General features: G+C 49.0%; 1 protein-coding gene across 5 annotated transcripts in view; it reads right to left on the reverse strand.

Moving 5' to 3' along the window:
- The window catches only part of SLC38A3 (solute carrier family 38 member 3), a 149,161-nt gene extending 139,167 nt beyond the window's left edge, over positions 1 to 9,994 (reverse strand). The window contains exon 1 of one of the 5 annotated variants that reach the window (XM_033926665.1): positions 9,853 to 9,994. The gene's annotated coding sequence lies outside the window, so the exon portion shown is untranslated. Of the gene's footprint in view, positions 1 to 8,641; positions 9,375 to 9,550; positions 9,752 to 9,852 lie in introns of those variants that run through there. The other 4 variants (XM_033926667.1, XM_033926662.1, XM_033926664.1 and 1 more) reach the window with 4 other exon arrangements.
- Between the last annotated feature and the right edge of the window lie 5,664 nt (positions 9,995 to 15,658).

Genomic DNA, 15,658 nt, shown 5'->3' on the forward strand with positions numbered 1-15,658 from the left:
ATAGACATACATCCCTGTACGCATAATGGGCTTTACTGTGGGAAATGGAACATTCTGGAAGAGGAATTCACAGTATAAGCTGCACTTTCAGAAAGCTACATATGCAGAGAAAACAGCGCATGAGTTAGCAGCTTCCACATCCAAGCACCAGTGATCATATATGCGAGTACCGATTCGCACCATTTCTATTCACAAGTGCCACATTTATATGTAACAGAGACATATTCTAGAGACTGTTGTATGTAAAAAGGCAATCATTAGGAAGCAACGCTCCCAATGGGAAGTTTCATACTTTAAAGGCTAATTAAAGAACGAGGGGGAAGGAATTCACATATTTACTGTTGCTTTCTTAATCACTCATTTCAAGTCCTGTCTAAAAACAGCTGTTTGCTAAAACATATGTGGGTCAAAGGAGGTATAAAAGCTAACAGGGGAAATTTTAAAAACTCTACATGTATTCGTATTTTGTAATTTGGGGAGGGATCACAGGATAAGAGAATAACAGTCCTTGTAAGCCACCTCGCAGGCAGCATTATTCCCATGGCCCAGGAGCCATAAAGCCTCAGCCTGATTCTCCTGAACTAGCAAGTTAGGGTCCCCCAGGTTTCCCTTCCTCTGACTTACCCCCCTGGCACAAGGCCTACCCACCCCCCAAAGGGCTACTTTGAAATCATTGGTGGTCTTCAGACAGGAGCAATGCCCAGTCACTGCCGGCTTCAAAATGTTTACTGCTAAGGGCACCATTTTGAAATTGGCGCAGGACTTGGTAGGAGACCCTCCAGACCCCACCTGGACCACCAATGACATCCTCTGAGGGGCAGAGGCTACTAAAGAGATAGGGGAATGGGGGGGATTAAATCAGGGAGGCCCAGAAGCCTGAGGGAACTCTGATCTGCCAGACCAGGAGCATTGGGTACAGCTTTGCTTCCTGATATTCCTGGATGATAAAGTAACTGCAGAAAAAAAGCTACGATTATCGTATAGTGATTTGTGGGCCCTACCATGAATTGTGATGATCACCACAAGTAATGTTTGGATATTTGCATAGTAATGAGTAATATGTAATTTGCATATTATGCTTCTCATACTCCCTAATCTATGGTGACTTGAATACCACTGTGGTATTTTAGGTGAAGTAGTATCAGGGCTGTTTAAGTCACATTAACACTGCTTGACAAATTTGCCCCTTAATCTAAAATCCAAATAAACCATTCTGTCTGCTCAAACATACACATGAGAACATTTATGTGCTGTAAGGCATTTTATGCTTAGATGTTTAGCTTGTAAATTCAGGCATTTATTTTTCAGTAAATTAGGGGTTCTTGGGTAGAAGGTATAATATAAAACTGGTGTTTATTGGTGTTTTGTGACGCAGATACTATGCCAGGTATCATTTTGGATTGAATCAAATATGTACTTCTCACAGCTGAGTGGAGGATCCAAAGCAAGCAAAGGGAGAGCTAGTGGATAAGCAAGGAGAAATTAGGTTCTTACCTGCTAATTTACTTTCTTTTAGCTTCTCCAGACCAGTAGAGGTTAACTTTACGAATGGGTATATATCTAATCATGACCAGCAGGTGGAGACTGAAAACAAAACTTTGGGACAGTATATACTATCCTCCCTTCTCTATTTCCCTCAGTCTGCCGAATAGCCAAGCAGAACCAAGAACTGGAAAACAGGAAGAAAACAATACTCCGAACAGGAGTAACAAATAACATACCCAAATGCTGTTGGAAAATGCAGAGGAGAAATACCCGAAGGAAAATGTCCCCACAGCTCGCCAGCTAAGCCAGCCGAGCCACAGCCGCTGTTCTTTAATTCTCCCCGGCCCTAGAAAAATACTAGAACCCGCAGCAAAAAACAAAAACTGCCCGCGAAAACAGCCCCAACAACAACAACAACAACAGACAGGGTGGGGACCTCTACTGGTCTGGAGAAGCTAAAAGAAAGTAAATTAGCAGGTAAGAACCTAATTTCTCCTTCTTTAGCACTCTCCAGACCAGTAGAGGTTAACTTTACGAATGGGACGTACCAAAGCAGTCCCTCTCACGGGCGGGACCCCCGAAGGGCCGATACCAGAACACGCTCACCGAACACCGCGTCCCGACGCGCCTGAACATCTACCCGATAATGTCTAACAAAAGAATACAAGGAGGACCAAACCGCAGCCTTACAAATATCCACCGGAGGCACGAGCGACGACTCAGCCCAAGAAGCCGCCTGACCCCGAGTGGAATGAGCCTTGAGAAACTCCGGAACAGGCTGCTGTTTCAGAAGATAAGCGGAAGCAATCGTCTCCTTGATCCAGCGCGCAATAGTAGCCTTAGAAGCGCCAGCTCCCCGACGAGGACCAGCCAGGAGGACAAAGAGATGATCGGACTTCCGGAATTCCTGGGTCCGCTGCACATCAGAGCGAAGGACCCGACCGACATCCAACTTGCGCAGCTGCCGTTGCTCAGAAGAGCCCTCCCGACCACCCAAGACCGGGAGAACCACCGATTGATTGACATGAAAAGGAGAAACAACCTTCGGCAGAAAGGAAGGAACAGGCCGCAAGACGACCCGCTCCCTAGACAACTCCAAGAAGGGAGCCCTACAAGAGAAAGCCTGCAGCTCAGAAATACTCCTAGCAGAAGTAATGGCCACCAAAAAGACCGCCTTCAAAGTAAGGTCCTTCAAAGAACAGTCGTCCAAGGGCTCGAAAGGCGGGCGCACCAAAACAGAGAGAACCAGATTAGGATCCCAAGAGGGAACCGAGGGCCGTAGGGGAGGCCTAAGCAACTTGGCCGCCCGCAGAAACCGAATCACATCAGGAAGAGCCGATAAACGCTGACCTGACACCAACCCTCGAAAGGTCGACAGGGCCGCAAGATGAACCCGGAGAGAAGACCAAGCCAGGCCTCTATCCAGGCCATCCTGCAAGAACTCTAGAATGTTAGGCAGAGAAGCGCGAAAAGAGGTCACTCCCCGCGCCCTACACCATTCCTCAAAGAGACGCCAAACCCGCACATAAGCCCGAGAGGTAGAAAGCCTCCGGGACCCCAACAGTGTAGCGATCACCTTGTCTGAATATCCCTTCTTGCTAAGGCGACCCCTTTCAAGAGCCACGCCGTTAGACAGAAGAGAGACGGGTCGAACAAGGGAATGGGACCCTGCATCAGAAGGTCGTCCGAGAGAGGCAGAGGAAGAGGAACCGCCACCAGGTGTCTCACCAGATCCGCATACCACGGACGTCGAGGCCAATCCGGAGCCACCAGCACCACCAAACCCGGATGGTGAACAATGCGAAGAAGCACTCTGCCCACCAGCGGCTAAGGAGGGAACACATACAACAGCCCCTCCGTTGGCCACGGCTGGACCAGAGCATCCAGACCCTCGGCCAGCCCTTCCCTGCGACGACTGAAGAAGCGGGGCACTTTGGCGTTGCCACTCGTGGCCATCAGGTCCATCAGGGGCTGCCCCCAATCTTGCACTATCAACCGAAACGCTCCGGCGCCGAGAAACCACTCTCCTGGATCCAGGAAGTGACGACTGAGGAAGTCTGCCTGAACATTTTCTACCCCGGCTATATGAGAAGCCGAGAGGTCCAGAAGATGGGACTCCGCCCAAACCATGAGCCGAGCCGCCTCCTGCGCCACAGGAGTGCTCTTGGTGCCCCCCTGACGATTGACATAAGCCACCGCCGTGGCATTGTCCGACAGGACTCTGACCGACTTGCCCAGCAAAAGGGAGTGGAAAGCTAACAGCGCCAGCCTGACCGCTCTGGTCTCCAACTCGTTGATCGACCAGGAGGCCTCCTCCGCGGACCAGGTGCCCCGAGCTGAGTGGCCCATAAACTGAGCCCCCCAACCGAGGAGACTCGCATCCGTAAGGAGCACCGTCCACTGCGGGAGATCCAGACCCACCCCCTGAACCAGGTGAGGGGTCCGGAGCCACCAGCGCAGACTGCAGCGCGCCAAGCCTCGCAGGGGAACCGGAACATCCAAATCTTGCCTCCGGGGAGACCACCTCCGGAGCAGAGCATACTGAAGAGGACGCATGTGGGCCCGCGCCCACCTCACCACGTCCAGGGACGCCGCCATTGACCCCAGGACTTGGAGGAAATCTCGCGCCCGAGGACCCCGGGACGCCAAAAGCAGGCGAATCTGAGATTGCAATTTGCTCACCCGGGCCTCTGGAAGGAAGACCTTCCCCAAGGAGATGTCGAACATAACCCCAAGGCACTCCAGACGCTGAGCCGGGACCAACCGACTCTTGGAAAGGTTGACCACCCAGCCCAGCGACCGGAGAAACTCCACCACCCGAGCCGTAACCCGGGAGCTCTCCTGCAACGACTTTGCCCGAATCAACCAGTCGTCCAGGTAGGGGAGAACCAGGATGCCCACCGACCGCAAGGCTGCCGCGACGACCACCATTACCGTGGTGAACGTCCGAGGAGCCGTGGCCAGACCAAAGGGAAGCGCACAGAACTGAAAGTGCCGCCCCAAGATCGCAAAGCGAAGGAAGTGCTGATGAGAGGCCCGAATTGGAACCTGCAAGTAGGCCTCCGTCAGATCGAGAGACATCCAGGCCGAAAGGTCCCCTCCTTTATGGCCACCACAAAGTAAATGGAGTACCTGCCGGTGCCCCACTCCGTAGGGGACACCGGCACCACTGCCTCGAGATCTAGCAAACGCTGAAGGGTCTGACGAAAAGCCTGCGTCTTCCATGGAGTCTGACATGGAGAAGCGAGGAAAAGGTCCGGCAGAGAGCGGGTAAACTCCAGAGCGTAACCGTCCCGCACCACCTCAAGGACCCACTGATCGGACGCGATCTCGGCCCATTTGGGGAAAAATTTGCGCAGCCGGGCCCCCACCGGAACCAAAGGGGGCGCCGGCAAGGAGTCATTGCGCAGGACGGGAAGCGGGGGAACCGGCGGAGGGATTCCCTGCCCCCCGACGGGCCCCCCGAAAGGGCTGCATGCGCTGGAAGAACCGACCCCGGGAAAAACCCTGAGCCGGGAAAGAAGCAGCCCCACGCCCCGGGCGATACTTGCGAAATTCCCGCAAACGCCCCCGGGCAGCCCCACACCCAGACGCAGGGCGGGCACGGTCCTCAGGCAGACGGGGCACCTTCGAGTCCGTCAGAGTCTGAATCAACTCATCTAATTCCTCTCCAAACAAAAAGACCCCCTAAAGGGAACTTTAGTAAACTTAGCTTTGGACGCAGAATCCGCCGCCCAAGCGCGCAGCCACAAAATACGCCGCGCGGCCATGCCATAGACTTAGCCGAAATCCGCACCAAGTCATAAAGAGCATCTGAGAGGAACGAGGCAGCCATCGCAATCTTCGCTACCTCCTGATCCACTAGAGACCAGTCATCAGACTCCCGATCCAGGACACGCTCAGCCCACCGAAACACGGCGCGAGCGACTAGCTCCCCACAAACAGCCGCCTGGACCCCAAAGGCAGAGACATCAAAATCATACTTAAGAAGAGTCTCTAACGCACGCGCCTCCGAGACCCTAAGAGCAGAACCGTCCATAACAGGCACGGTATGCCGCTTAGGAAGTGCCGAGACCACCGCGTTCCCCATTGGCGAAATTAAGGTAGCCCTACCTCCCTCCGGGACGGGATACCCAAGAGCCAAGGCGCACACCAAACGAAACTGCGCCCATAGGCCACTGCGCCAACACAAAATCCCGCAAATCCTGACGCACAGGAAAAGAGCGGGAACCAGGACAGACCCCCTGAAGCAGAGGGGCCCCCATACGCGGGGTCTCCGGCGGCGCCACTGCAAAAATGCAGCACCAAGGAGACCTGCTACACAGGTCTAAAAGCTCATCCCTCTGAATAAAAAAGCGCACCACGGACGCATCTGCTCTGGAAGACGGGAAACCCGCCGCCCCGCTGCCAACAGGCGTCCCCTCTAGAGGATCCTGGAAGCCCGCCAAAGCAGCCAGGTCCTCAACCAGGCCAACACGCTCCTCCGCCCACCAATTCGCAATCCAAGCCCCCCCGCGGGCGCTTGGATGAGGGAGGAGGAAGAGGGGACGCCAAACGAAAAGAGGGAGGCAAAGCCATAGGGGGCGCGGAGGGAAACCCCCCCCGAAACCCCCCAGGCGCACGTGGGACCCCCAAAAGTCCGCACAAAGAAAGAAAATAAATTGGGGGCAAAAAACCCCTGGGGGTCCCCAGGGACTCCCTGCCCCAGCAGGGGTCCATGCTGAAACCTGCCCCTGTGTTCGCCATACAGGGGGAAGGTCACCTGAGGTTGCAGACAAAATGGAGGGGCCAGACAAAGAAAATGGCGAAGTTCCCGCCAAAAATGCTCCCTCCATGGCCTGTAGCGGCTGAGAAGACTGAACAGTCCCAGCCGCTAAGACAGGCAAGTCGGCATCAGCTGTCAAAAAATCAGCTGAGAGGGAATCCTTCGGGGAATCCCTCCGTGGGCGGTTGTGGAAGACCGGGCTTCCCCACTGCTCCAAGCCGACTCGCGAGGCACCATCGGCGGGGAGCTCTGGGCGCCTGCAGCCGCTGCCGACGGAGCTCCACCACCTCACCGACCCAAACCGCCGAGTTCAGGCCGGCCGCGAGTGCCTCGCGGCTGGACTAAAATTGTGGCCTACTCCCCCGGAGAAGGGCACAATTGCTCCAGACGCGACCTAGCTATAAAAAAGTGCTGGTTACATGAAAAAATACGGTAAAATACAGTTTTCTTAAAGGGAAACAACCCTTCAGACCAGCACTACCTCAGGATTTTTTTTTTTTTTTTTTTTTTACAGAACAGACTCCACAGGCTCTCGAAGCAATATGCCTTGCTTGACTTAGGGGGCAAGGCTTACTGCTGAGGCTCCTCTAAAAAAATGTGGGGAGGTGGAGGAAGTGGGGGGAGGGACCCCGCTCGTGACCCGCCGGGTTTGACACCCCCGAGGTCGGACGGACCCCCAAACAGGGCCCGACCAAGCTCCGTCCGGCCAAAAACAGGGACAATAAACCCCTAAACAAATTCCAACAGCCCTACCAAGAGAGATGGGTACAGATCACTCAACACCTGCTGGAGACTGAAAGAAGACTGAGGGAAATAGAGAAGGGAGGATAGTATATACTGTCCCAAAGTTTTGTTTTCAGTCTCCACCTGCTGGTCATGATTAGATATATACCCATTCGTAAAGTTAACCTCTACTGGTCTGGAGAGTGCTAAAGAACAATGTTTTTGTATGTTTTTTCTCTTTTGCACTGGAATGTTTTATTGATGTTTATCAGTCAAAACACAAAATCAGAATCCCTACTTATAAGACATATATGAAAAGCCCATTTAAAAGCACCTCAGAAAATGCTTTCATTTTCTAACTGAGAGGTGAGTAGGGAAAGATGCCGCCATCACACGCCAATCAAAAACTCATCTGGCTAGGATAACATGGGTGATATAGGGCACATTGAATCTAATGCTTTGATTGCTTTCAGAGTTTTGTGTCCCTTCCAGTCAGAACCCTCTCCCCCAACACTTTTCACTCTGTGGAAAGAATACGGAATGCCTAGAAGAAATTCAGAGAATTGAATTAGATAAGAATAGAGTAGGGAAGAGGTTCCCAAACAATGGCCACAAATCAGTGGCTGGGGACTAACACCTGTGAAAGGACAGAACAAGATCATTGTAGCATATGCTATGTTAGTCTTTATCTGCCACCATCTATTATGTTGTTACTATGCTACTGTATATTTATTTTAAAAAATTATATTGCACTGCATCACCATTTCTAGGCTGATTCCAACAAACATACATACCGACATGGTGGAATGCCCTACCAAAGGAATTTGTTAGAAAGGAACTCCGGAAAATTCAAGAAAGGGATAAAGACTATCCTTTTCTCAAATTACTTCAACTGAAATTATGAAGTTGACAGAGAGAGGAAACTAGAACTTTCTGGGATGCATGTAAATAATTATATTAAGTTGAAATGGCCAACCTCCTTAAGAGGAATGTAACAAAGAAAAGTGTTTAGTGTATTTAACTGCAATAGTATTACTTGTGTACATACATAGGACAACTGATTTGGTATAAACATGTACATATAAGTTGGATGATGGATTATGGCATAACCATGCCGATAGTAATAACTCTAACACCACCACAGAGCTCTGTGTATTTCAGTATATAGCCCCTGCGTTGTAACACCTCTCAACTCCTTATGGTAACATCTCTACAGAAGCTCATGTACTGTAGCGCCTTTGCAGAGGCTCAAATAGACCACTCTGAATTGAGTCCCCAGTCATTAGTAGCGGTATAGAAGCTCTCAATAATCATAATTTATAAGAAACAAATACATTAAAACAGCACTTACTTAATAAACTTTAAAGCACTTAAAAAAAAAAAAAAATCTAGAAAATCAGCATTGATAAACCTCCCTAAACTAAAATGTTTTCAACAGAAAGTTGAAACAGTCATCGCCAAGCCCTCAGGTAATAATTGGCTCCAGAACAGTCCACACACACAGAATATAGATTTCCTGTAGTCCTGGTGGTGAATTTCAGGAACAAATGTGACGACCAGAGGGGAACATAAGTTCCGCCTTGGTCAATAAATACAAAGGTAGTGTAACAAAACTGGAGATGTTTTAAAAACAAGTAGCAACGATCTGTAAGAAATACAACACTCAACTGGCTATTGGTGGAATTGTTGAAGAAGAGGAGTGATGTTTTCATATCTACAAGTTCCAGTTATGAACCTTGCCACGGAGTCCTGAGCAGCCTGTAAAAATCTTAAATATTTCTTTGGAATTAGCAAGGCATTAGAATAGTCCAAAAGAGGGAAAATCAGACTTTGAGTTTGAATCACCAAGGCCCTCTTTGATTAGACAGCCACAGTGGAGCAGCAATGGATGTCTCTAGGAGTGTGGGACATTCAGCGCAAATGATTAGAACTGACCTCAAAGGGTGTAAAAGCCTCAACTTTTGTGAAGATGAAAGGGTGGATTTCTTATAGTGTTCAAATATCTCTCTCTCTTTTTAAGCTAAGTGCTCTTAGGAGTTTTAAGTGGTCTTACAAATGAAGTCACAGAAGCAGTATTGGAAAATCATGACTGGAAAGCAAAATGATTTTCTTCTCCTCGTTGAATTTGAGGTGATCCTACAGTCTTATGTGAATTCTGCCTAATTGGAATTTCAGTGCAATTTCCTGATTTTGACTCGACCTCATTCGCTGTATATTGACGTTGACTACCGGGGCGAAGCTCGTCCGAGCACACAGGTGCCTAGGTTGCCTTGAGGGGACGCCACGGCCGCCTCTCATTGGCCAGCCCGAAATCGGCCGCCAAAACGTGCGCCAGCCAATGGGCGAGGACAGCGCGGGGCCAGGCGCGCGCAGCCTTCTTCCCCGCGACGTCAAGGTCCGGACCAGCCAATCGCTGCCCCCGTCCCACACAGTCACCTCCCCACCCGCTTCAGGCGTGAGAAGCGGCAGCTGCAACCCGGCGTTTGGACGAACCACAGCCGAGGCGACACATGGGCAGAAGTGGCAGCCTACACTCGGGCAAGGTCAAGCGCAGAGAAAGCGGAACATGTCACTTACGCTCTCGGGGGCGGGGGATCCAATGCCTCGCTCGGGCTCTCCTGCAACACAGCTGCGATGCGGCCAAAGACAGACGGAGGATTGAGCGCACTGGCAAGTTGGACAGGCAGGGAGCCCGAGGAGGGGCGGGGCCTCTCGCTGCCCTACTGACTCCGCCCCCCGGCGCTCGTCCAATCGCCACGCCTCTCGAGTCCCTGCTCCAAAGAGCTTACACGCGTCGCCTTTCAATCCATTTCTGCTTTGCATACAAGCTGTAACAGGTGCCAGAGGATGGCCATTAAATAAGTCATAATAAAACTTACCTTCTAGTCTCCTATCAAACAATATTTACTGTACAAGTCATGCTCTTTTCCTTGTATTCTGAATTGCTGTTCTTGCTGGTTGATTTTTGTTCACTTTACTCTTAATGATTTAAATAAAGAATGTTCCAACTCCAAAATCAATCTGTACATTAACGGCTAGTAGCCGCTTAAATGGTTACAGCACAGCTTACTGCAAAACTGGCACAAGTGATAGGGTTGTCTTTAATTATAACATGCTGAACTCTGCTAAGAACTTACAGACTAGGGCAGGGAGATGATATTATTAAGGCGTTGGTTACTGATACACACAAGTATAACTTGTGATGTTTAAAATCTTCTATGGCCAAGCACTACAATATCCCCCAGATGCTAAATATGGCACCCAAATTTACCTATGCAAAATCGCTTCTTTTTTTTTTTACCTGGGTTTACCATATTTTCAACAGTAAAACCCCCTACACATAGCCCTGCCCCATTCTGTTACACCCTCGTAGGGGATCAGGGTTTGGGGGGGGAGTGGCTTGTGGGTTTATGGGGGTGCTGGCAGGAGGGACTGGACATCCCTCCTGCTGACCAGCTTGTGGTAGGGTTTGGGGGTTCCCTGCCACAGCTGATCACGGCTGGGAGATTTTCTTGCCACGATCAGTTTGTCGGCCGCACTGAAATGTAGGCACCTATCATGGCCCTAGGGATAAGCCTGGGGCCACTTAAGCTCATCTAAGGCCACTTCCGGCCAAAACCATGCCCACACCCAGCCTTGGGGGAGCTTAAGCATCCCTAGGCACCTCCCTGCCTTGGGTTGTTGTTTTTTTTTTTTTTAAACCATGCATCCCTATTGGCTGGTTAGACAGCAGTAGGACGCCATTTATAGAATTTGGCCCTAAAGATACAATGTGAGAAATAAGAGAACCAAGAAAAAACAGAGCCCTGAAATCCAAGTGAGGACAGAGCATCAAGGAGAAGGTGGTGGTCTAGAGCAGTGTTTCTCAACTTCAAGCCAAGTACCCCCTATGTCTAACAAATACCAACCTAGTACACCTGCCCAATTTCTTCCATCGATTTTTCATATACACACAATATAATCTTATTAATACACTAGTCTTTAAGCCCGTTACATTAACGGGTGCTAGAATATTTATCTGTCTTTCTTTATTTCTGTCTCTTTCTGCCGCTGTCTTTCTTTCTTTCTGTCTCTCTCCCTGCCCCTGTCTCCTTCTTTCTGTCTCCCTCCCTCCCACTATCTGTCTCTCTCCCTGCCCCCTATGCAGCAGCATTTCTCTCCCCCTCCACTTCCCTGTGCAGTAGCTACATCAGCATTCCTTCCCCATTTCCCTGTGCTGCAGCATTTCCCTCCCCCCACATACACACACACTTCCCTGTGGTCTCTCTGTCTGTTTGTTTTGGTGTTTGTCTCTTTGCCTGCTGTATGTGTGGGTTTTTTGTGGGGGGGTTTTCTGTGTGTGTTGGTTGGCAGGTTAACTTGCTTCCCAGTAGCGGTAGCTGGATGGGGCTGGAGACCCATTGTTGAGTAGTTGGTATTATCCAATCAGTGATGATACTGTGGGGGCCCAGTTCTAGATTGTCTTTCACTACCATCCCAGCTAAACACAACTGGTGGGTCAACTGTTGTGGAGAGAATAACCGGTCCCGGGGAACCGGCGGAGGAAGCAGTCGAGAGCTACCCGCAGCCGCCATCCAGGATCTTCCCTCACATACACCTATCACCGGCCGGAAGGGAGCTGAGGATGAGCGTCACTGCCGTAAAAGCGCCAAAGCTCATAGGAATTCTATGAGTATCGGAGCTTTTACCACAGTGGCCTGCAATAAACCCCAACACAACTTGATAAAAGGGCCTTTAGATTTGTGATGATAGGAAAAGGAGAGACACAATTTTTTGTTATACTTTGCTTTAAAATAGGTAAAATGCATTACTCTTCATCCCCTTGATATAAAATAGGCTGTCAGATTTAAGCAGCTAGTCAGGTTTACCAATATGCCTTAGGGGCTATGAGAAAAAAAACCAAAACCAAAAACACGTAGGTTTCATACAAAACAAAAGTGTTGCATCGGTCCAATAAATTTAAGCAGATTTCTCCTGTAAAAACCAGCTCTGCTGAGTGACATACATTTCAATAGCATGTGTGGGGGAACTGCAGGTCGTATTAAAGGTCAGATATAGAGAGGCCCATCAATGCCCTGTGAAAAACGGGTCAACATCAGACCATGCTGTCCTATTTTTTGAATGCCAAGCGTATTACCTTCCCTTTCTCTCCATGGGTTTAGGCCAGGGGTGTCCAATGTCGGTCCTCGAGGGCCCCAATCCAGTCGGGTTTTCAGGATTTCCCCAATGAATATGCATGAGATCTATTAGCATACAATGAAAGCAGTGCATGCAAATAGACCTCATGTATATTCATTGGGGAAATCCTGAAAATCCAACTGGACTGCGGCCCTCGAGGACCGACATTGGACACCCCTAGGTTAGGCAGACTCATGTTCATCAAAGCCGAGGATGAGCGTCCGGACCTCCGAGCAGCCCCCGAAACCACCCAGCAGCTCTGACCTGGCCGATGTCGCTCCGGCCTAGCAGCCTCCCGGGTGCGAAGCTGCCGTGTGCCTTAAGGCAGCTCCTGAACACAGCGCTGCCCTCCTGGCATTGTCGGTCAACGCTGAGCCACTGGGGGCAGATAACCGAGCCATCCGCGGACAGACTGTGCGAGGCGGGTGGCTACACGGATCACCGGGGACTGCTGGAGCTGCCGTGCGAGCTGACTGAGGGGGTGGCAGCGGGTGGGCAGTGGCGCTGCTGCTGGTGTCAGAGCTGGTGACAGGACAAAGGCACGCCGAGTCAGAGCTTCGTATTGGTCTGCGTCTTCCCTACTGTCCGCCGGCAAGACCGCGAGAGAGGAGCCTGCATGGACCGAACAGGCCGAGCCCCAACCAGTTTAACGCTCCAGTGGCTCCTCTCATGATCGCCGCCTTCTCCGACTTTTACCGGGCCCTTTGAAAGCAACGCTAGGTGGAGAGCAGGGAGGCTGTTGTGAGGTAATAAGCGCGCATGCGCACTCGTGCCGCCACACCCCGACAGAAGAGGGATCAGGGAACACGCGGCGCGAGTGCACATGCGCGCTTAGCATTTTATTATTATAGATAATGGTAACCACAAAATTTTAAAGAAACCCAATGTACCCTTATGCACAGAAATTGTTAATTTATCATTTATATTCAGGGTTATTTTACCACAAATTGTGCCATTCTATCTGCCAAACTAGCATAACCTAATGGTAGCCTCACACATCAGCTGGGTTGAATGCAATATACACTTTACTTTTAAATATAGTAAATTCATTAATTTTATTTCAGGGGAAAAGAACCCCAGATACTCTATTGTTTGCTACAAAAGCAGCAATTAAAAGGGACATTTAGCTTAAGTAAAAATTCCCCCAAAAAGGTCATATGTGAAACAGATTGATCTCTTGCGGATTTAGACAAAATTTCCAGTTTGTGCAGATGTGCTACTCTTACCGGCTTTATTTGCAGCAAGACTAGATTGAGCTTATCATTTTGAAGAGAATTTTTGAATGTTTTCTGACAAAAGAGGATAAATTAAAAAATAATTGCAGGTTTTTTTGGACCTATGAATGACAAATAATATGCCCCTTTAATTCCTCCTTTTGTAGCATTAAAAGTGGATGCCTGAAGTCCTTTTTCTCTGAAATAAAATAAATGAACTGTATAAAAATGTAAATAAGTGTGGCAAGAAGTTAAACAACCTGGATATATATTACATTCATCCCAGTTGATGTGGGTGGAGTTACAATGCTGGCTGGGTTGGAATATAACGGTAGTCCACATTGATAACCTCCCCTTAAGTTAATATTACATTTAACACTTACGTTTTACCCTGGATTATGTATTTGCTTTAAATGTCTACATGTTTACAGAGAGAGAACCCTTGCCACCATGCTGCCAAACATTTCTGGGGTAGAGATCGCCAAGGCGCTGGTGCCAGGGTGGTCTGGGGTGGAGTTGGGTCGAAGCCAGAAGATATGTTGGCACTGGCAATATTCCATGCTGCTGCCCATATACCTAACAAAACACAGAGGACTGCAGAACACAAAGTCCTTTCTGTGCCCGTTAGGTATATGGCTACAATAACTCATTATCTGCCAGCAGCTGCATAATCTCTGCCCAAAACCTAGATATTCAACTGCAATGCCCAGACAGAGCCTGGCATTGAATATCCAAGTCTACTTTAGCTTTAAAACTGGTGCCTGCTGCAGGCTGAATATCCCTATCCCCTCCCCACTCCACACCCAAAAAGGGCATGAGGAGGGGAGTGTGTGGCACAGTGGTTAAAGCTACAGCCTCAGCACCCTGAGGTTGAGGGTTCAAACCCACGCTGCTCCTTGTGACCCTGGGCAAGTCACTTAATCCCCCCATTGCCCCATGTACATTAGATAGACAGATAGGGAAAAATGCTTGAGTACCTGAATAAAATAATGTAAACCATTCTGAGCTCTCTTGTGAGAATGGTATAGAAAATTGAATAAATAAATAAATAGTAAATGACGGCAGATAAAAACCTACGTGGTCCATCCAGTCTGCCCAACATTCATACTGATCAAAGCAATGTTGAACCAACAATCTAAAATTATTCATTTTACTTGCTAGGTTCCTCTATAAGATGTCCTCCCCTCTTCCCCCACGTTAGGTAAGATCTGCACTCGGATGATACAAATGTGGTATAAAATACATATACTTGGCTCCTGCTGTGTCTTGTCATATACGTAACACAGACCGTAGAAGTTCTTCTGGTATCCGTCACATTGCTGGAGTCACCATCAAAGCTAACTCCAGCCTATCCCAATCTATCTTGTCATTTCAGTTGTGGCACACACCTAAGTCAACAGAGAAGAACCCGAGTGCGAAGGGTGAGCAGTAGGGCCGCAGAGTGGAGGGATGAGAGGTTGGTTCCCTTCTACTGACATCATCCAGCCATGGCTGATATCAGATCGCTCAAGAAAGGATGTTTTTCACCGATGAAAACTCAATGCCCCTAGCATTTAATTCTACGAGACTGAAATCTGAAGCTCTTCTTTCTGAAGCTTACAGTCTAATAAGGGTGAAATCATTTATGAAGTGTCTGTTAGACTGAGGTGGGCTTTCAACCATGGTGTGTTGCAGTAGCTTCTCTTTCATGTGTGCCTTTCACCGATTTATGAGATAAAGTCCTGAGAAGTGGATTGGAAGTCTCAGGTACAAGCACAGTCTGTACTATTCACATTGAAACCAGTTATGCCGATAGGAAAAACCAGCAGTGTCTGGACAGAAAAGGCAGGTATCTGGCAAAGAGAGCAGTCAGACGCTCCCTCTCTGCCTATTGCAGAAACAGATCAAATCAGATAATACAAACTTGAAACTGAACATGGGAACCTGGCTGCTGTTGGAGCCAATCCAGCTTGGAGCAGGGTGAAACAGAAAGCTTACCTTCTGTTCATGTCCCCTTCCCCAAAGCCTATGAATAAATAGTTTCAAGGTTGTTCTGCTTATCAGTTTGTGCAATTTACTGGTTTTTCTAAACTGTTCCAGTCTAAAAGTCAAATGGAGGAAATCATAACCTTTTCTCCTCCTCATGTCATTTCATGGAAAATAACAACTCTTTCTAAAACAATTGCAAACCAGGGTGATAAGATAAGGTAAACACAGTGTCACCCAGGAACTTTTGCTGGATAAAGGATGAAGACCTATAAGCAGTACAAAGATGTTTGAGGATGTTATCATTGGAAAGGCCTCTGTCACTGTG

The sequence above is a fragment of the Geotrypetes seraphini genome, chromosome 17, assembly GCF_902459505.1.
Source record: "Geotrypetes seraphini chromosome 17, aGeoSer1.1, whole genome shotgun sequence".
In the NCBI taxonomy this organism is placed as follows: Eukaryota; Metazoa; Chordata; class Amphibia; order Gymnophiona; family Dermophiidae; genus Geotrypetes; species Geotrypetes seraphini.